Here is a 22,610-nt window from a genome sequence, read left to right as displayed (position 1 = left end):
CTTACCTCCCCCTTTCCCAAAACAGCAAGCAATCTGACATGTTATACATGTACATTTTAAAATATTTCCATATTAGTCATGCTGTGACAGAAAAATAAGAACAAAAGGGGAAAACCACAATAAAGAAAAAGCAAACTAAAAACTTGAAAATAGAATGTTTCAATCCACATTCAGTCTCCATAATTCTCTCTCTGGATGTGGATGGCATTTTCCATTTGGAAGGATTTTGACAAATTAGAATGCGATTAGAAAACATGTGAGTTGATTGGAAATTATTTCATGAGTGGACATAAGTTCAAAGAATTAGGGATGTTTGACCTAGAGGAGAAAGGGCGCAGGGAAGACATAATGGTTATCTTTTAATATATTAGGATATTTTAAATGGAATATTAGATTAGATTTGTTCTGATAGGTCCTATTGTATAGTACTAGCAGCACTGAATGGAAATTGTGTAGAGGCAGATTTCTATTAGATGTAAATTGGGGGTGGGGCAGGGTAGGAGGAAATGGAACTGATTCCTTCAAGAGGTAATGAACTCTCCATCCCAGAGATCATCAAGTAAAGATTTTCTGACCACTGGTAATGTTCTTTATAGTCTAATTTGGGGTTGAACTAATGACATGTAAGGATCATTTCCATTTTGAGATTCTGTGAAAGTGAGCTGTTATTGTTATTTTCCCTTAAATCTCACCAAAAGCAAAAAAGCAAGCTATATGTTTACCAATGATGTAGTAATAGAACCTACTCAAAGATCTATGAACTCCTAGATAGACTTAGAGAAACATTATCCCTATTCTAACTCTCAAGAAAAAATTTTAAGGATATTCATTATGTTGATATTTATATATATATATATGAATATATATACTATACTTACCTATAAATACACTTGTGAGATAAATACATTTATTTATATACTTTTATAGGTTTACATGTATACCTATAATAAATTTCTTGTAACAAATATGCCCAGTAGAGAAAAGATTCATTTTTCTATATTGTCACTAGTCTTAAGACATTGTAACAGTGGAGAAGATTTAATTTTCCCATGGAGTCCAGGTTCTCAGGTATAGACATTGATTACAGAGAAGTTCAAGGACTCATTTTCCTTGGGACCAAAACACTGGCACTGATTAGAGGAGAACAGAAACATCTGGGAACAAGGACACCAAGCAGAGACAGGAGGGATGTCTGGGAAACATGGCATTCAGCAAGAATGCAGCAGAGGCATCAGCTGTTGGGTCAATGTTGAAAATACCTGAAGTGGCAGAGAGTAACAATCTGGCTGTAACAGAGGCATAAAGTCAAATCTAAAGCTGATGTAAAAAGTGAGACCTCTTCCTCACCAAAGTTCACCTACCTCATTCACAAAATAAGATTTCCCTATCAATCTCATGAATTTTGTTCCTTGCTCCTGAATATAGATCCACGTCCAAATTTACTTGGTAATAAATATGCTTTTTATGTTTAAAAAAAGCATTTAATGATAAACTTGATTACTAGCAAGTAGACAAACTGAATATGCTAGAAATTATCTAAATTCAGTAGTTCCTAGATTGACAATCTGTGTTAGGGTAAGCCACAGAAAATACAAATTATTAAAAACCCTTCAAGATAAAACTTGGATCTTTGTCAGTCCAATGTGCCTGTTCTGAGGTATGGTTTGTATTAATAACACTCTCAAGAAAGAGAAACAGACAAATAATCAAATAACACATAGAGTAGGAACCCAAATAAAATTCCTAAAATTTGTGCTACTTATATTTTATTAGGAAAAAATTTAATATGTAAATTTAAACAATATCAGAATATGTGTTTCCCTGTGTCTTCTTTCAAGTGTGTCTCTAAATCATTAGTTTGGTTATTTTTGTTGTATCTTCATGAGTATAGTCAAAATATGTGTTGTCCCTATTATATCCTGAACTCGCTTTTTATTACTTCACATATGTGTGGCAAGGTATGTCCTTCACATGTAGCAGAGAAGTATCATTGTGTGGCTCAAAGGAAGGCAATTAGAATTTCTAGCCTCTTGTCCCTCCATCTATATTTTAATTCTTGCTAGAAAAGGAAGCAGAATGTTAGGGCCAAAAGCTTGACCATCCTGTTCTCTTTAGAAAGAGCCAGGTATCTGTTCCCTTAAATATTGTTAGTCTCTAAGGGATATCTTTTTAAGTTCAAGCTAAGCTTCTAAACATTATTTCTTAATAAAGATAGTAAGGGGAAGAATCTCAAGCTCTGTCTTAGATTTGACTCCTTTCCCACCAAATACCAATCCCACAATGAATACATATATAGTTAATGCCAAAGAAATCCAGTTTTTCATGTCAGTAGCCCATGGGAGAATATATACCAAACTATACAGAGCAAAGGAACTTTTCCATTGTGAGTAAAATAATAGATTAAGCAAGAGAGTCTCCTAGATTTTACCTAAAGGAAAATTTCTCAAAGTCTCTAGTGTTAGGGATAGGGACATGGTAGAGCCTGCCAGCTCCTCTCATATCTGCCTCTTCCCAAAATCTTATCTTTCAGAAACCTGAAGTGAGCTTAAGCTGAAAGAGCCCGAGATGATTATAGCACCAGAAGAAACTATAAAAATTTGTAAAGCACTCAAAGAAAACAAGAGATTGAAACTCCTCTCTTTTCTTCACCCTGTCTCTTACATGGAGATGAGGAAATAAGGTCCAGCAATAAGAAAAGAGTCCTACGTCAATGGGCTTGAGGAATCAGGTTACATTTGGTGTTTCTTACATATCTTAATATATTCTTCATATTTTTCACTTTTTATTGCACCTACTCAGCTCAATTCTAAGAACTGCCAGACTTGGGAGATAGACTTAGTTAGTTGCTAAGTAGGAAAAAAGGAAGAAGCAAGTAGAATATATAATACTCAAGAGTTAAGTCAGATATCTTCATTATGATTAATATTGCTGAAGATTTCATCAAAATTTTTGGTGCTTTTAATTCTTGCCCTCTTCCCCCTCACCACCATATATACATATATATGTTGTTTTCATATGTAAGGTGTCTTTTATTCTTCCACATACCTCTGAATATAAGCTCACATGGGCATATTTTGTCTTAACAAACAAAAAAATTTCCTAACCATTCAAACAAACAAAAAATAGGATATGTCATCAAATGCGATCATTTAAGCAGAGTTTATATCCATCCATCTGTAATATTCTGATATTACAGAAGTTATTCTTGTATTTGATAGGGAATTAGATTAGATTAGATTTAGGGACTTCTTTAACTCATGTCACTACAAATTGAAAAAAGCAATGTACTTGGAGCCAGAAGGAATAAGGGTGAAAATTCTGCTTCTGAAACATGTTAATTTCATGATCATGGGCCAATCAGTTAACCTTTCAAAGTTGAATCCATCCACGAAGTCCTACATCATTGTTTCATCATATTTTAGGGATGACCATAGGATCTAGCAATCAGTACAAATACAAGTTCTACCATGCTGGAAAGGCTCAAATATGGCCCTAATTACAAGCTGAATCTATTTTCCAAGGGCCATTATAGCTAATCACAAGATTGTACAACATCGATAAACTGCTCACTTCATAAGGAAAAAATTTTTCATCAAGATGACTCATGAAATTTTACTATCATGAAGACAAAATGAGCTGGTACATATGTAAAACACTTTTCAAGCTTTAAAGTTCTACACAAATGTCCATTATTATTATAATGTTATTAACTATGACCCTTTGTCAAGACCACTCAAGTTCAATTTCTTTGCTATAAAATAAAAGCTGTGGTGAGGATGACATGAGATAATCATTACTTTCCCTTCTGAGACTCAGTTTCCTTGACTATTCAATATAAAGATTGGATCAGAAGGGCTCTGAAATCTTCTTGCTTTCACATACCATGAGTCTATAGCTCTATTTTATCCAGAAAAGACACCTGCAGAGGAGCAAAACTAAATTATTTAACCTTGTGACTAAGCTAGGCTTAGAACCCAGGACCGTCCTTCCTGACCTTGATTTCTTTTCAATAGATTCCATCCTACTGTCCATCCAGCAAAGGTCATCATGAGTCAGTGATCTTATTCAAATATTTCCATTCAATATTGAGAAACTCCCTTAAATTTCATAAATAATGGGGGTACAAATGAGTAACTTTAGCAACCTCAAAGTGAGTTGTGATGAGAACAGAGTGTATGTGGGTGTGAGTGGGTGTATTTGTGGAGTTGAGAAGAAAGGGCCAGTGAAATGCCATCTGGTTCAAAATTCAGGAAAACTAAAAAGTTAGAGGAACTCACATTCAAAGTGATTTAAGTATAACTTTAGATTGAGACAACTGCAAGAATCTCTACAAACTAGAATATCCAAAGACCCCCAAAATCAGGGTGAAAGGATTTGCTGGAAATCTCTGTTAACCTGTTAAAATTGTTGATAAGGAAGTTCCATACTCAATCGGATAATTATAGAATCATGAAATCACAGATTAGAGGGATCTGAGAGATTATCCAGCCCAACCTCCTCATTTTACAGATGAGGAAACTGAGGCCAAGAGAAAGCAAATACCTCATCCAAGGTCACATAGGCAGTAAGTTGACGAACCAGAATTTGAATTTGGCTCTTTTGATTTCACATCCAATCCCCATTCCACTGCATCATATAGAATGTACAAAAATAAATGGGTCAGGTTTTTTACATAAGGAAAATTCTGTTTACCTATTTTCCTGCTTAATATGGATTAACTAATATATTACTGAGCTTCTACCTATAAAAATACTGTCTTATTTTTCAAATATCAGAGCTCAGATAGCTACAAATGTTTTCCCTTGATATATTTGTCAACCAGTCTTTGTGGTCTTACTCCTTACGCTAAAATTTCATAGTATAAGAAGAATTAGGTCTGGGAGAGGTTTTAACTTAGAGTCTGTTGCTCAATTCACTTCAACAAGCATTGATTATAGTAGAAACACTGAATAAAGGATTATATAGTGGAAGGGGTTCTGGCTCTGGGATCAGAGAATCAAGATTCATCACTGCCTCTTGATATTTGATATCTGGGTGATCTTGAGTAAATCACATAACATCTCTAAATTTTAGTTTCCTCCTTTTGAAAATAAGGGAACTGAACCTCTCAGCTCACCATCTATGATCCAAACATCTATTGGAAATATGAAGATATCATAAGGAACAATCTCATCCTCTAAGGGCTTACATTCTACTGCTACTATAATAATAACCAGCCCATTACCTGCTGTTTTGCAGTATTCAAAACACTTTCTTTCTGATTTTTTTTAATTTTCCTGTTGTCTTCATTATTAAATACCTCCTTCTCTCTTCTCCCTAACCAGCAAGCTCTTTCTTTTTCTATTTAATGGATTTTAAAAGAGAGAAAAAATTCAGCAAAATCAAAGTATTTTCATTTCATTTTAACTTAATAGTTCTGTGAAGTATGTAGGGCAGGTACTATTTATTAAAATTATTATGTAAACTCTTTGAAGGCAGTTTTCTCATATTATTTTTTATTATATCCCTAGCACCTTAACACAGTGCCTGGCATATAATTTCTAAATATATATATATATACATATATATATATATATATACACACACATATATACATAATTTCTAAATATATGTGTATATATACATAGAATAAATTATATATATAAAATGTCTACATATGTCTAAATGACTTTTTCAGCTTTGCAGATTTAGAAACTGAGGCTCAGAAGCTGCCCAAAACAAATGACTTGACTAAGGAATTCAGCTCACATGATATGAAGATCTTCTGAACTTTCTTTCCTCCACCAAGCCACTAATCCTGTGATATAGGAAAACAAAGACTATTCCCATTTCATAGATTAAGAAACTGAGGCTCAAAGACTCCCCATCCTCTGGGTCAAGTGATTTGCTCATATTATACAACCATGAAATAAGGGGGAGGACAGGTCTGAAAGCTAAGTCTTCTGACTCTCCACCCTCCACCAAACTGCCTCTCAGGTTGGCTGGGTGAGGTTGACATGGTAATTGATTCAGAGCCAGATAATGTGGCTTTTGTATTGAACCAGCGTTCTGGGACATTGTGCTGTTTTAACTGAGATATGAGAGCCAAGGCACCGCCCACTGGTATTCACTGGCAAGGTTTTCTCCTCTCTGTAGTTAAAGAATTTGGTCCTCTTTCAGCTAGTTTCTATCAATACACTGCAGGTGGGGGAGAAGGGGAAGACTGATCTAAATGTCACAGAGAAATTCACATTAGGCTCCTGGTCAAATTTGCATGAGGATAATTAAATTCCAAGTTCCCAAATCCCTTCCTTCAATTCAACTGATAGGGTCTATTTCTCTCCTTGCACTAAGCCATTGTTTACTATTGCTCTAAAACTGCTGAACAGCTGTAATTCTGTAATTCGCTGGATGGTGTGTACCCCCACCAGAGGGATATGGAAGTGTATGGAGTGGAAAGCCTAATGCTGTGTTCATCCCACTCATGGCTCAGGCCCAGCCTCTCTGTCCCTTCTTCCTAAGCTTCCCCTTTACTTAGCTTAGTCTTACCTGCCTGTGAGCTGCTCCTCCTAAAGTCCCAGATGACCTTCTTGCCACGGAATGCTTACTCCTATGACTCTCTCTGTGTCTCACCTCCACCAATCCTTCTTTCTCAAACACTTAATGTCTGTAGAGCGAGTGTCCAGCTATTTATAGCTTCCAAAGTCTTGGAGGTGAGCCCTGGCAGCAGCAATGTGCCAGGTAAACCCCATGGCCTGAACTTCTGGAATCAAAATGTCACCATGTGGAGGAACAAGAGGAAGCCACTGCCTTGGGAGAGCAGAGTGGGAAAGTAAAACCAGCAAAAGCTGAAAGGGAACTTTCACCACCCTGAAGCCAGTCAATGCAGTCAGTAAAGCTGATATCAGTGCAGTAATTAAAGTTGAAGTCCATGCAGTAATCATGTCTCTACTTTCACTGTTGTATTCAATCAATCAATCAGTAAACAAGTTTTTCTTAAAAGCCTACAATGTGCCGAGCAGTAGAGATAAAAACATTGTAACCATCCCTACTCGTGGAGAACTTACATTCTATTCTATGGAGTGCAGATTGTTGTTCACCTTTTGTTTCTGAAGAAGGCCAGTGACATCAGGAAGGTGGGATTTTAGCTGACACTTGAAGGACAGCCAGATGATATGAAAGTGAAAGATAAACCTCACCTGAAGCTTAGCTACAAACAGAGAGGAACCCAGAGTGACAGTGATGGAAGCCTGAAAAAAGCTCAAGGGAAAGACTAGTTGAGAACAGATGTAGAGTCTTTGAAAACCAGCTAGACCTTTCTCCCCTTGGCTCATCGTCAGTGGGAAGATCTACGCGTGTCACTGATAGGATAGACTAGTAAATGCTGATCTGCAGCCCTGGTGCTATATGTTCTGAAATAAAAAGAGTAAGCACTGTTTAAAAAAAAAAGTGATCACATCCCACCTAGAACCCAATTTGTACCAGCTGAACTTTTTCTCAATCTAAAGAAGGGCTTTCAGCAGAAAGATCAGGCAAATAAAATTTTAAAAATACTTAAAGTGGGATGGAAAAAATGAAAAATATCCAATTCCTTTTCACAAGGGACTTGTAGGATTTTTTAAACTTTCAAATGGTTTAATAACATTAACAAATAAATATTCCAAACTGAATCAGCTACAGAGATATGGGGAAGAAAGGAAATGCTGTGGTATGTGAGGGAGAGGCTTTAGGGATAAAGCAGAGACTGAGGGTTTCTGTCCAATGTTTGTGGGAATTGTCTTTGTCTCTCTCTGTGTGTCTCTCTTTCTCTCTGTTTCTCTGTTTCTCTCAGATATAACAAGGAGCAGGGTAGGGGCAGAGGTCAGAACACTAGCTGGGTAAAGTTGGAAGAAAAGCAAAGATTGAAGTTGAATGGTCACTGGGAGGACATGGAGCAGGAGAGCTGTAAAAGATCCTTTCAGGACATCTCCTCAGCACTCATTATCTGACATAGACCCTAGTGCACACTATATCATCTGCTGTTAGGTTAGGATCAATTCTTCATTACTGGCCAGTTCCTGAGACCAGGAGGTCTTGGGTGCCTCCTCTTTCAGGAATCTCTGTTCACAGACCATCTTGTTCTGACTTTCCCATTTCACCAAGCTCTTACAGGGCCTCCCATCCAGTCTCTGCTCCTCAAACTCTTTCCCAATTTTGAAGTTTATCTCAGCGGTCCTCACAGTGGTAGAAGTTTTGATGTAGAAATTCTCTCTCATCCTGTTTAATCTCCATTACTGGCTCTGAAGTGGCTGCTATAGCAGTCTTTCTTAGCATCATTTTCACTCCCAATACCTTGGGCAAGTCCTTGAAGTTTTTTGAAAGGATGATCTTCCAGTTCAGGAGAAGTTGAATGGAAATTTCTTCTGGATATGGGGTTAGAGACTGGAAGTTCTGAGAACCATTTCTTCTTCCTTCCCACCTTGGGACCTCTAAGTACCATGAGTGAGGGAGACAATCACAGTGAAACCCCCAAAGCCCAGATATAGTTTTTGAGGGAAGGTTGTTTTTTTCTATCATTTTTGTCTTTATATCCCTAGTGCCTTGCCTATAGTTATCACTGAAAAATAAAAGTCAACATATAGCCCACTGGTATTCATTGGCAAGATTTTCACATCTCTGAAGCTTTGGAAAAACTTTAGTCTTCCTGATTGAATTAGATCGGACTTGCTTAAAAGTTCAGTTCCTATACATGAGCCCATTATACTTCCTATATCACCAAGTGAAATGATGCATAAATCATTCTACACCCTTTTTTCCTCTACTTTTTTGAGTTGCTAACCTGTCTGATGGGCAGATATTGGGAAGGACTGGAAACAAATACTAAATCAGACATAACTAGCTATATGTCTCTCTCTCAATTTGCTCATATGTCAAATGAAGAACTCAGCGGCCTCTAAGATCCTTTCCAGCCTTAAATCTATGGTTTTTTTTTTAAAAATTTATTCATTTTGAACTTAAAAACAAAAAGACAAAAAAGAACATTTTCATGTATATAGTACAATATAAAAAGCAGATTCAATATAAAACTGAATTTTCATTTCATACTTAAAAAAAAAAAAAAAAACACTACAAGGGTAAACTAGATGGAGCAGTGGATAGAGCACCAGCACTGAAGTCAGAAGGACCTGAATTCAAATCTCCTCTCAGACACTTAACACTTCCTACCTGTGTGACCCTGGGCAAGTCACTTAACCCCATTTGCCTCAAGGGAAAAAACCCACTATGTAATAAATACTACATATTTTCAAAGTTACCCTGATTTCTATGATTCTTTTGTTTTCTTTTGTTTTCTGTTGCACACTTTTTTCCTACTTTCCTCCCATCCCACCCTAGAGAAGACTATCATTGCATACAAATTTGTATATACATATATATTACATATATATGTATATATGTAAAACCATAATATACCTACTTCTATGTACCAGTTCTTTCTCTGGTTGTGAATAGCATCTTCTTTGATAGCTCTTTTATAGTTGATTTAAGTATTTATAATATTCAAAATGACTTAGTCATTCAAAGTTGTTCTTAAAACAATATTGCTGTTTCTTCTTTTGGTTCTGCTCATCTATTTCTTCATTGTTTCATGCAAGACTATCCATGTTTTTCTAAAATCAACCAGCTCATCATTTCTTATAGGACAGTAGTATTCCATCACAATCATATACCACAACTTGTCCAGCCATTCCCCTTGACGGGCATCCCTTCAATTTCCAGTTCTTTACCACCACAAAAAGAGCTGCTATAAATATTTTAGAGCATTTAAGTTCTTTTCTTTTTTCCTTAATCACCTTGGGAAATAGACCTAATAGTGGTCCTGATAGGTCAAAGGATATACAGTTTTATAATTCTTTGGGGCCAATTCCAGATTGCAATCCAAAATGGTTGGATCAGTTCACAGTTCCTGACTTTATGATATTAGTCACAAGAGGGAGCACAGAATACTACTAAAAAGGACCCTGCTCTTAAAGACCTAGACCTGAGTCCCAATATGATACTTACAAATAATATAACTTGAGCAATATCACCTGTCTAGCCTTTACCTCATCCTCTCTGAAATAGTGAATGAATGAAAAAAAAAATAATTTATTAGGTGCTTCCTAATTACCAAACACTGCATTAGGCACTGGATAGATGTAACTAGAAAATGCAAGATAGTCCTGGCTCTCAAGGAACTCTATAACAAAGACACGATTTAAAAGAAAGTTCAACTACAGCGTGATGGAAAGGCCTGGAGATCCTAAAAATTAGTCAGAGAGATAGATAACCGAGCCCAAAGGTCCCTAGGTTAAATAAGCAGGTCAGATGCCAGTAGGGAGGTGGGCAGGAGGTATGTAAGATACTAGAATAAGGACAGATGATAAAGCCAGGAGGCCTTTAAGAGGAAGTGGCAGAAGAAATTGATTTTCCTCCATCTCAATGGAAAGAGTAGATTTGGCAACTCATCCAAGTGGGGATCGAGCAAAGGGGGAAAGAAAGGAAAAGAGGATACAGAATATAATGAATTGTGACAGTTAGTTTTCCTGGCCCTGACAAAAATAGATGAGGTGACATTTACTTTTTCTCTGATTATTAATAAATGTGAATAATTTCTATGGTTGCTGATAGTCTCTCTCTTATTCATCTGCATTATTTTCAAAGGAATTTAAAGCACCAGTATACCAGAAAACATAGACATCACAGGAAGAAAATGAACAAAGAAAATTCATCATAATACTGGCACTCCCTGCTTCACATGGTTGAAGTGAGATAATGTATGTAAAACATTACATAAATGTAAGCTATTATTGTCACTTGTGATCCATTCCCCTAATAAAAATAGTTCACATGTAGGTATCACTTTAATATTTGTAAGGAGACTTTCATATAGCAATTCTGTGAGGTAGGTGGTAATAGGAGTTAGAAACTGGAAGGGAACTTAAAGGTGATCTAATCCTGAGATTCGTAACTTTTTTGTTTCATACATAAATCCTTAAGCAATCTGCTGAAACCTATGGATCCCTCCTCAGAAAAATGTTGCTAAATGCATAAAATAAAATTACAAAGGAATTTCTAAAAGAACAAAGGAAACTAATGGTGTTGAAATAAATATGTATTTTCCCATCTCAATCCATGAACTTCTTGAAACCTATCCACCAACATTTTTGGAGAGAGGTTATCTATGGATCCGAGGTTTAAAATCCCAATCTCATTCAATCCTCTCATTTTACAGATGAGGAACATCTGTAGTTTCTAGAGATCAAGTGACTTGCCCATGGTCAATGACCATGAGGTAATTCAAGACAAGGGAAGTAACAATAAAGCCTATAATAAACAATCATCAGAAAGTGACTCTATGAAGGTATCCATTGAATACCAAAGGTCCTTTGACCAATCCTATTCAAATCCTCATCTAGCTTACTCATGATTGGTTTATTCAAAGAGAAGAATGTAGAGAGGAAGGGAAAAAGGATTACTTTCCCTAGATCAAAACAGTTTAAAAGCTAGCTGAATTATCTGTGCATCTGTTTTGAAAAATAAAAAGCTTTAATAAAATTTTTAAAAGAGAGCTAGGTAGCTCTCTGTATGGAACAAAGTAAGTGACTACATTTAAGAGCTGCTCAGTTCAATCAGAAATCATGGTAGAACTTCCTAGCTACTGAGTGAGTAGAGTTGGAGTAAAAAAAGTGAATTCAAATCTGGTCTCAAACACTAGCTTTGTGATGCTGGGTGACTACTCACTCTCAGTCTCAGTTTCCTTACCTGTAAAATGAGGATAATAATAATGTCTGTCTCCCATGGTTGTCAGGATCAAATGAATTAACATCTGTAAAGTTTGATGATTTTTAACCTAATTGTTATGATTATTTTATGGAACTGCTAGTTATTAGTAGTAATAGTTGAACTTTGAATGGGCTATGGTATATCTGAGATAAGAGTAAAGGAGACCCAAGTAGTTATGTCACATGTTGGCACGTGTCCTCAACGTATTTTTACAAATAATTAATAAGAAACAGTCTGGATTCAAACTCAGGCCTCCCAACTCCAAAGCTGAGACGATTTCTATTCTACCATGCTTCTCCACTGTTTCTTTACTCTAGCACATATTCTGAAATTCCTGATATTAAGAGATTCTTGTTTTCAATTACTGCCATTCTTCCCCTAATCTGGCAACCACAACTAAAAATTCCTTTTTTCTTATTATAATTAATAATTAAGATCTTAGAGGTCCGTAAATGCACAGAAGAAGATAAATGAGGGGGGGATCGTGAAATCTAAAGATTATTATGGATGAATTAGGGTACAATGGCAAAAAAAAAATCTCATATCACAGTTTTGTTGCCTAACATGAAACAGCAGGACACTGGCCTGTGGCCACAAATGGCATCCCTAATCTCGCTTATCAAGCTGATAAAAAGAGACAGACAAGTTAAAAAATGTGACTCAATAACAAGAAATCCATCCCCTCTTCTGGAAAAACATGACCCACAGAGAGTGGGTCACTGATGGTATCTTCATCATAGTATCTACAGAGAAAGTACCATTATTGAACTTAAATGTTCAAAAAGAATAAATTTTCTTCTACTATGGAACTCTCAGCCATGTTTCTTCTTTTTCTTTAATGCCTCCTAATGGTTCTGTCTGTCATTACCTAGGCTTCTGTTATGATTCAACAAAGCACAAAGAATCCTTTCCTTTAATTCTGCACTTTGCTTTTACAGTCTGGCAGGTTAAAAAGTTGGTTGAAGTCAGTACCTCCTAAAGCCTCCATCTCATTATCCCAAGACTTAGATTATATTGTAAGTATCAAAGCAGGTGGTTGATAACAAAAGGCTTCAGAGGAGGAAACTTGCTCCTTTCGATCTCTGGTCTAAGTGCCCTCTTGACACAAAATAACTCTTCCCCCAAATCCATACTCATTAGCACTGACAGACAATGGTTCCAAGATTTCTCAACCGAGCCTGGGAGCCACATCACTATAGGGTAAGCAACTCACAACAAACCAGAAAAAAATGAAAATAGCAGGATTTTCTTCAATAAAAAAAAAAAAACCTGATCATGCCATAAGCTACATTTCCACTTATCTTTCCTGAAATAAAGTTAGTTAATGCTCCTAATGGAAGATACTGAATAAAAATTGCTTCTGTTGTTTTAATATCATACATAAAACCTAAACCAAATCACAAAGAAATGACAACAAGGCTGTTTTCTGGAGAGTGTGGGAGAAGAGGAAGAAAAAGAAGAGATATCACATCGTTCTATCTCTCTTTCTCTACCTCCTACTCCATGTCTTTTTCTGTCTCTGCATTTCTAGCTCTGCCTCTGTCTTTCTCTATCCATCTCTGTTTCTTTGAGTCTTTAGTCTTCTGGATCTCTGGATCTCTGTCTGTCTGTCTCTTTCTCTTCCTCTTTCTCCATCTTTCTCTATCCCTTTCCATTTCTATTTGATCTCTTTCTGGGTGTGTGTTCTCTCTCTCTCTCTCTCTCTCTCTCTCTCTCTCTCTCTCTCTCTCTCTCTCTCTTTATCTTTCTTTCTCTTTTTCTCTCTCTTTCTCTTTCTCTTTCTCTGTGTGTGTGTCTTTCTCTTTCTCTTCCTCCCTCCCTCTCTCTACTCCTCTCTCCCTCAAATCCAGTAATTTAATTGCAAGCCCTCAGCTTCCACTCTAAAAGCTCTGCCCAGACAGAAATCGTCATCTGAGATGCACAAACTCCAGCAGACTCTGTATCTGCTGACTGTGCAGCAGACTGACTTCTCTGAAGGAAAGGTCAGCCTGCTATGCAATATCAAAGAGGAAAAAACCTCCCATTTCACTGCATCTGGCTATGATGCCCAGGCAAATAAGGAGCTCAGCGCTTGGCCAGAGGCAAAGAGGTATTTTCCTCCTTCCCAATGGCTTCGTGGGATTTCAATTAAAAGGGAAGAGTCAGCAGCAAGATTCTTTTATTTAAAAAAAAAAGGTGACTGACTACCCCCTAGTCAAAGGATCAATCAATCATAAATTTTATTTGATTTATTAGTAGACTATTAGATACCAAACTGTGCTAGGTTCTGGGGATATAAAGACAAAAAAATGAAACAGTTCCAACCTTCAGGAGGCTTATATTTCCTCAATCCCCCCAAAATTAGAAAAAAATAGAAAAAGCAGTTTTTTCTAAACCTATAGTTTTAATTTCTATACTTATAACTATATATGTGTGTGTATAAATATATGTGCATATTATACATATATATATTCCTATAACTATAAAAACCTATAGTTTCTAAACTTACAGTTTAGAACTTTCACTTTCCATAAAGAAGGATTTTGTGGGAAAGAGCAAGATAGAAAGACAACATAGTTATGGCAGAGAAAATAAGTTTTCTCAACATTCCTCTCCTAATCAACCATGAAAGTGAAAATCAACATCCCTAAACTGATTTTTTCTCCTGAATTTGCATTTCCTTCTGATATTGTTATTTTTATATATGCCATCATTCACTTAAGGTCTCACAATCAACCCTTTGAATTCAAAACTTGGGACACTAATGTACTGTTGGTGGAATTGTGAACTGATCCAACCATTCCAGAGATTAATTTAGAACTGTGAGGGGGCCCTTTGACCCTATAATACCATTACTAAGTCTGTATCCCAAAAGAATCAAAAAATTTTAAAAGGAAAAGGATCTATATTCACAAAAATATTTATAACTCTTTTTGTGGTAGCAAAATAATTCCAGCTTCATGCTGTCTCTCATGGTCATCTATTTCCACTTTACTATCCTAAAGCAGATCCTCATTATTATCTACCTGAACTAATTCAATAGGTTCCTATAAAGGGCTCTTTGTTTCCTCTTTCCACAGACCTCAATCCATTCTTCTATTGCTGCCCCTGTTTTTAATGAGTTAGATCCATGGAATTGGGGGTTCCAAATTCTTCCAAATACTTTCCACTATGTTTCTTTTCTCTGGTTCTTGGATCTTCTCCTATCAGTATATCTTCTTCATATATTGATGCTTTATGCTAATTCTTTCAATGTCCCCAATGGACTGATTATTATATCAATGAATATAAGTTCCAAATCTCTATCTGCAATCCTCATCTTTCTCTGGAAATGTAGTCTTACATCACTGTTGTTTAGTTATTTTCAATCATGTCCAATTCTTCATAACCTGTTTTGGTCTTTTCTTGACAAAAATGCTAGATTGATTTGCCATTTCCTTCTCCAGATAATTTTCCAGATGAGGAAATTGAGGCAAAAAGGGGTAAATAATTTGCCCAATTTCACACAGTTAGTATATTCTGAGAGCAGATTTGAATCCAGGTCTTCCTGACTCCAGGCCCAGAGTTCTCTCCACCATCCCACCTAATTGCCCACATCTTCAGCTGCCTGCTGAACATCTTCATTTCAATATCCGATAGCTCACACAAATTTAGTATGTCCAACAAATAGGACTCATTATCTTCTCCTCCTCTACTAAATCTGCCCCTCCTAAAAATTTTCAATCTCTGGTGGAGTTATACCATTCTTTTAGTCACCCAGGCTCACAACATCTTCAAAGCATCTTCAGGTCATCCACTTTTCATTTGAAGGCCTCAGGTGTCAATGATCACCAAACAGTTAATTCATTCCCTTTTTAGACAGTCCTAATTATTAGTGTTTCATTGAATCATTTTGAAAGCTACCTCCTGATGACGTTCCCTTATTTCACCTATCTTCTGTGGCCAAGCAGAGCAAAGTTAATCCATCCTGCATAAAATAACCCTTCAAAAACTTGAAAATCACTTGAAGATCACCCCCAAGGAAAGCCACCTAATTAAAATGTTTTTAAATTAGACTCATCAGAAAATAATCATCATCATGATGATAATAGATAGATAACATTTATATACTTCATTTTATATACTTCTGCAAAATACTTTACATATAGCTTATTTGATCTTCAATACAACTGTTTGACATAGGTTCTATTGTGCCAATTTGATAGATAAGGAAACTAAAGTTGAAGGACATTAAATATTTGCCCACAGTCAGACAGCTAGAAAATGTCTGGGGTCAAATTTGCAATCAGGTCTTTCCAGCTCTATCTAGAAAAAGGAATTAGGATTTTTGAAATCTGAAAAAAGAATGACAAGGTAGCATTTAAAAGTGGCCTTTATTTTGGGAGAATATGAATAGTTCCTAGTGAAATATAAGTTGTTTTCCCATAAAGAATGTTTCATATTTGTAGATGTATCCCCTTGGCCTTGAAAAATATCTAACAACAACAAGAATTAACATTTATATAATGCTTATTACAGGTCAAGGACTATGATAAGAGTTTTACAATGATCATCTCCTTTGATTGTCACAATAATCCTGGGAGGTAGGTATTATTATTGTCCCGATTTTACAGATGATGAAACATGCAAATAGAAGTTAAGTAACTTGAATAGGCTTACACACTAAGTATCTGAGGACTGGATGTGAATTCAGGTCTTCTTGACTTTATTCTATCCATTGTAATACCCACCTGTCTTAAGTATCTGGCACATAGTAAGTACTTCAAAACTACTTGATCACTAATTGATTTTCAACCCCTAATGATGAAATTAGATGAGGGATTTCTAACAATTAGAGTTTTCAAATAATGAAAAGTATTCATGAGGCAGATTGAGGTATCTGCTTATTTGTAAAGCTTTAAAAAATAAACATTCATCATTATTTGTGATTCTTCCTGAACACATAGAAGGATTCAGTTTAATTCACTGGATATTTATTGTATGCCTACCACAAGCAAAACACTGCCGGGTGTGTATAAATAAATTATAAGATCCCAGATCTCAAGGTGCTTATGCATTGCTTTGTATATAATTTTTGTTGAATCTTGTATACAATAATAATGAAATTAGATTAGTTAAGTACAAAGTAGAGATGCCAAATGTTGTGTGGAGTTGAGAGAGAGAAAGATCATTTTTATTGGGAGAAATCAGAAACGGCTTCTGGAAGTAGTATCAATAAACTGGACTCTGAAGGATGACTGGGTTTTAAACAGATATATGTGAGGAGATATAGAGGAAATGCTATGAGCAAAGACACAAAGGTCAGAAAGCATGCAATACACTCCAGGTATAGCAAGTAGGATATTTGGACTAGAGCATGGAGTATGTAAAAAAGTAAGATGATATGGACTGGAGTTAGATTATGTAGAACCTTGAAGGACTCTATTCCATAAGCAATGAAAGACTAATGTAGACTTTGGGGCAAAGGACATTAGAATTATGCATGGGCGGAAATAGCCTGGTAACAGTATGTAGAATGCATTGGATAGGAGATATCTATTACAATAGTCCAGAAGAGAAATACTGAAATCCATAGCTAGGGTGGTAGCAATCAGAATGCAAAGGAAAGGGAAAGCTCTTAGATCTAAAACTGAAAGAGACATCAGAGGACACCATCCTCCATTTTAAATTAAGAGGAAGGGAGATGAAGTGGTTTATCCAAAGGTCAAATAATTTGTTCAGTGACAAAGTCAATGCAAAATACATTGATTCTGGCAATGTGAATAATAAGAAAGAAAGAGTCAAAGATAACTTGAAGGGTTCAAGCCTTAGCAACTGGAGAAATAATATCTTCCTTTAATTGATATAGGATGATAGAAAGAACAGATTTTAGAGGGAAATGACAATTTTGATTTTATAAGTACTGAGCTTAAGAAGAAATATCTATAAATCCAGGTAGAGATGTCCAGTAGGAAATTTAAAATGTCAGTCTGGAACCTGGAAAAGACAATAGAAACTAGACAACATCTCAAGTTTCCTTTCTGATCCAAACATCATATTATTAATTAAATCGAATGGAAGCCATGGCAGATGGAAATTTCTTGGGAAACTGATAAATCCAAAAAGAAACTGATAAATAGAAGTATGTCTGTTATGCCACAGTTCTCTTTAACTGTCCTGACTCAGTTTCCTTGTACAAGTTTCCCTTGTCTCAGTCTTCCTAATTACTCCCCTAAGCTGTAAATCTCCCTCTGGTCCATGAAGGCTGAGGACCAATTAGTCTAAGGTTATAAATTGTTAGCCCAAGCAAGATAAACAAGAGAGTAGACCTCCTGATTATCTTCTGTCCTTGAGAACATCCCTCTAAAATATTCCAAGATATTTCACTAACATCTTTATCTCTGGGTATTCAGACATCATGTCTCTGGGTTCCTCTTTGATTCACATCCTTTTCCAGCTGGGCTTTCCCGCTCTTTCCCTCTTCTTTGTCTCCAAAAAGGTATTTAAGAAGTTGGGGTTCCTCCATTCATTGCTGGAGTATGGCAGCTGGCAGTTGTATGCTGGACTCCTCCAGCCCTGGGACCAACATGAATTCCTTGGTCCCAGTATATCTTTATCTCTGTCTGACTGGATAATTTGAGATGAGAGTCCTGTCCAGTCAATCTTACTCTCCCATTAATAAAATATTAAAAACTCTCTAATCTCTCTCCTGCCTCAGTTTCTCTGGCATTATATGTCTAGAACGGTATATATATACATATACATATATTTGTGTCTAATGATAACTGTCTCTAAGCTGGGGGTGGAGGAGGGAAGAAAAGAAAAAAATAAAACAGAGAAAGTTATATGATAACTTTATTATATATTTCTGCAATCGTTTTTTCTATTTTATTGTATTAGAGAAATGCGTATTTTATTTCTTAAGTTCAGAATAAAAGAATTTTTTATAGAAAAAACTATCTTTAAAAATACACATAATCATAAAGCAAGAAACTCTCGGAATAAAATATGAGAATGTGCTTGTATAGATAAATTGATATCTAATTGCCCGAAATTTTCAACAGGTCAAAAGAAATCACTAGTGAAAGTGGATAACCCATGCCTCTAATCCAGCAAACATTTAATTTAATTACATTTAGTTACAAAGCTACATAGGACAAATGTTCCCATAAAACAATTTCTTCATTTGTGAAGAGCAATCAGAAAGATCTTGAAATAAATAGATAAAAGATGGTGAGCAACCAGCAATATGGTGGAATAGTTATTTTTTCCAAACTTTTCTAACTCTCTCACCAACAAAGAAAGGGAGTATGTACCAGATGAAGAACAATTACAGATAAAATGATGGGACAAATGAGAGAAAAACCTGACAATATAAAATATTTCTGAATTAACATGGAAAATTCTTAGAGTAGCCTGTTATCAGGTACACAGGAGATGGGTTGGAAGAGGAGAAGGAGAATTGAATCCATAACTAAGAGATTCTCTGAATAAGCAAAAGAGAAATTAACAGATTTGAAACACAAAAATACTGAAGTAGCAGAAAATCTAATAAAAGAAAAGCAAAAGATAATAATGTTATAAGAACAAATGTATTTTATATAAGCCAAAATGATTATGACTTCAAAGACAGTATGAAGAATCAACTTAAGGATACTATGTTTTCCAGAACATAAAAAGTCAAACATCTAAATATTATAAAGTAGGAGATACTATAAAAAAGACTTCCTAAAATATCTGATTATCAAAAATCAAATTACTCAATCGAGAGAATCTAGAGATCATCTCCAGAAGAAAAATATGCTGCTTTAAATTCAAGAATGCAAAGTAGTTAAATTTAATCATTTCAGCAACACCCCTCCAAAAAAAAAATTAAAAAGCCAACAGATTCTTAAACCATCCAGGAGAAAAATCTTCATATAAAAAGAAAAGTAAATTCATGTAACACAAAATTAGTCCAAGGACATGAGAAATAATAGAAGGGAACAGAATGCTATATTTCAAAAAAGAAAAAAATTCCAACTGCAATTCGAAACTATATCATGCAAATCTAAGTCTTAACACCAATAAAAATATGACTATTATACAAAAGAGAGGCATTTCAGTTACTTCTTAGCAGAAAAAAGATACCAGCAGAATAGTCTACTTGCAAATACCCCCAAACAACAAAGGTGGGGACAAATAAAATACCCGTCAATAAAAGAATAAGTATTGAGAAAAATTACTCCATATGTGCAATTCACCACCTCTCTTGGGGGGGAAGGAGAAGTAAGAGAGAAAGGGAGAGAAGAGGCATGTTTCAACCCTAGAAGGACTAGAATTTGAGAATACCTTGTGGGACTAAGTTGGGTCAATTGATACAATGCATTCATTTTTATCCATAAGGCAAAGAAAATAGAGGGGATTTAAAAAAAAATTTATTACAAAGTAAACTGAAATCACTGAATCCACATCAAAAACAAGCCCTACTGAAAAGTATTAAGATTTTTTAAAAGAACCATACAAAGATTTGTATAACAGTATTATATATAATTAAATTTGAAGCCACCTAAATATCCCAAAATATGGAAGTGATTAAAATTATTTGTGGCACCTTAATATAATGTAATACTAAGATATCATTAAGACTTATAAGTATGAAAGATACAAAGAAATCTGCAAAGAACTTTATGCATACAAAATTGGGATGAGGGGAATAGTGGAATCAAAAAAATAGAAGAGCCATGACTATATAAGAACAAATAAATAAAACAAAAAATGAGCATGAATGGGGAAACAAAAATTCCTTATAGAAACTTAGAGGGAGTGAATAAAAACCTGCTATAATATTTTATGCTTTGAAGTCAATTTAAATGTAAATAATTACTAAGCAATATAGATTATTCTATTGATACACCATATTGTTCTTAAAAAAAACACTTTTAAAATCTACTGTTCCATTAGAGCAATTGTTCTCATCAGTAATGTCCTTTAAATAAAGGCTATAGAAGAATTATGACTCCAATTCTATATTCAATTCAATATTCTAATCATGAAATATCTAAATTAGGAAGTTTGTCATTGTGGGAGCTTTTTCACTCAATTAAGAATTATTTGTATACTGACTATGTCCAGGTTTCATGCTTTTTCTATGCAAAGGAAACATCAGCAAAGTACCCAATTACTCTCTTTTTTCTGTATAAGAATAATGAATTATTTGCCAGCAATCCACATTCTCTAATTCTGACAAGAACATGGAAACAGAACTCCAGAATCTGATAATCCATTAAAAAAAAAAAAAACAGAGCTTGAGGTTAGAGGAAAGAGATAGCTAACTGAAGAGAACAGAGAACTTTAGAACATTGTTCCTTATTTTGCTTCCCATCTTCTTATTCCATTTCTCTTCAACACATAGTAAATACTTAGTAAGTACTTAATAAATGCTTTTAAGTTCATTCATTTTTATCAGAGTAGCAGAAGGGGCAGGACTATGGTAGATGTGGTCAAGGTCAAGGCAAAATACCTCCTAGCTCTTTAATTTTCTGCCATCCAATATAAAGAAGTTTTATTTCCCCTATGAAAATGCTCTGAACTTTTGTATGGCTAATTTTTCTAGCCTACTTCTTTCTCCTTTAGGTTTTTTTTTTTTAATGGAGATGTTCTTAATGCTACACTTATAAGTAATATTGGGGGTCTGCACAGAAAGTATTAAATGCATCCTCAGTAACTGGCTTCCACTACTATGCTGCAGAATGAAGATCAGTAAAAACATCAATGGATTGAAGCTCTGTTTTTGCATAAAAATTACCCATAGACCATAGAGCTTTGACCACACAAATCCAACCAACAGCAGCACCAACCCAATTCCCATTCTCATTTTAACAGACTTCTCTGCAACATCACTTTTTGCACCTATTTTGGTTTTATTTCCTCTTCTCCCTTTATGGTCAGCCCAGTACTCAGCTGCATTTTCATATTTCCTTTCACCTCACCACTTCCCACTCTCCAAGTGCCAGCAACATGGATTCTAGCAACCACTCCCATGTTACCAAATTCTAAGCTTTGTCTTCAAAAATTGGTCCCTGATCTCATCACTTTGTCAGCATCCAACAGTCTGAGGAAAGCTTTTATCCCACTCAGTCCCTGTCCTGAAATTCCAAAAAGCAGCCTGACACTTGTGGAAAGTGGAAACTGAAATACTTTGTAACCAAATTTACATTTGCTTCTAAGATACTGTTAAATGCAAAATTAATGCCTCAAGTTAATTTGGCGCTCTCTGCTTTGAGCCGATTAGCACACACTAAATTTCATGCTAATGCTCCTAGATTGCCTGCATTGCAAGACTCTCCAAATTCCACTGATTGCAATTTTTAAAAAATATGTACCCATTATATCATTGCTAGGTAGTTTGAAGTATTTCCAGTATGCTATCAGTCTTTTCATAGGTAAACTAGCTTTTATTGTGTCAGTCCATAATACTTAAACTTTCCATCAACAACATGGTTATAACTGAAGCTAACCATTTTCTAAAGAAATCCAGGTTATCTATTACCATGGAAACATAAGTTCTAAAAGCTCTTTTTATCTAATAGGAAAAACCAAAAGGAACACCAAAAATTATAAAATGTTATACTCCCTTACTTCACCTTTTAGAGCCCCTCTCTTCCTTAAAGTTATAAACTAAGCACCATCCTCTACAGGAAGCTTTTCCTGATTCTTGTCACCAACACAATTTCTAGTACTCCCTCCCAAAAAAATATAATCTTTTATTCAGGAATATGCTGGTAAATATTTAACAATCAGATCTCCAGAAAAAAGTATGCATGACAAAACACACTGAATTATTAACTGAATTATTAACATCTTCTCCATTTCTTTTCTTAGTCTAGACA

At 35.4% G+C, this 22,610-nt stretch overlaps 1 protein-coding gene and 1 pseudogene across 2 annotated transcripts in view; both read right to left on the bottom strand.

The window, feature by feature from the left end:
* Positions 1-22,610, bottom strand: part of GRM8 (glutamate metabotropic receptor 8) — a 945,046-nt gene that overhangs the window by 883,850 nt on the left and 38,586 nt on the right. The gene's annotated exons all lie outside the window — the stretch shown is intronic.
* On the bottom strand, positions 7,960-8,535 carry LOC127564747 (cellular retinoic acid-binding protein 2-like; annotated as a pseudogene).

Source organism: Antechinus flavipes, chromosome 5 (assembly GCF_016432865.1).
Source record: "Antechinus flavipes isolate AdamAnt ecotype Samford, QLD, Australia chromosome 5, AdamAnt_v2, whole genome shotgun sequence".
NCBI lineage: Eukaryota > Metazoa > Chordata > Mammalia > Dasyuromorphia > Dasyuridae > Antechinus > Antechinus flavipes.
Note: the sequence above shows the minus strand (reverse complement) of the source record. Positions and strands in the feature narration are given on the sequence as shown.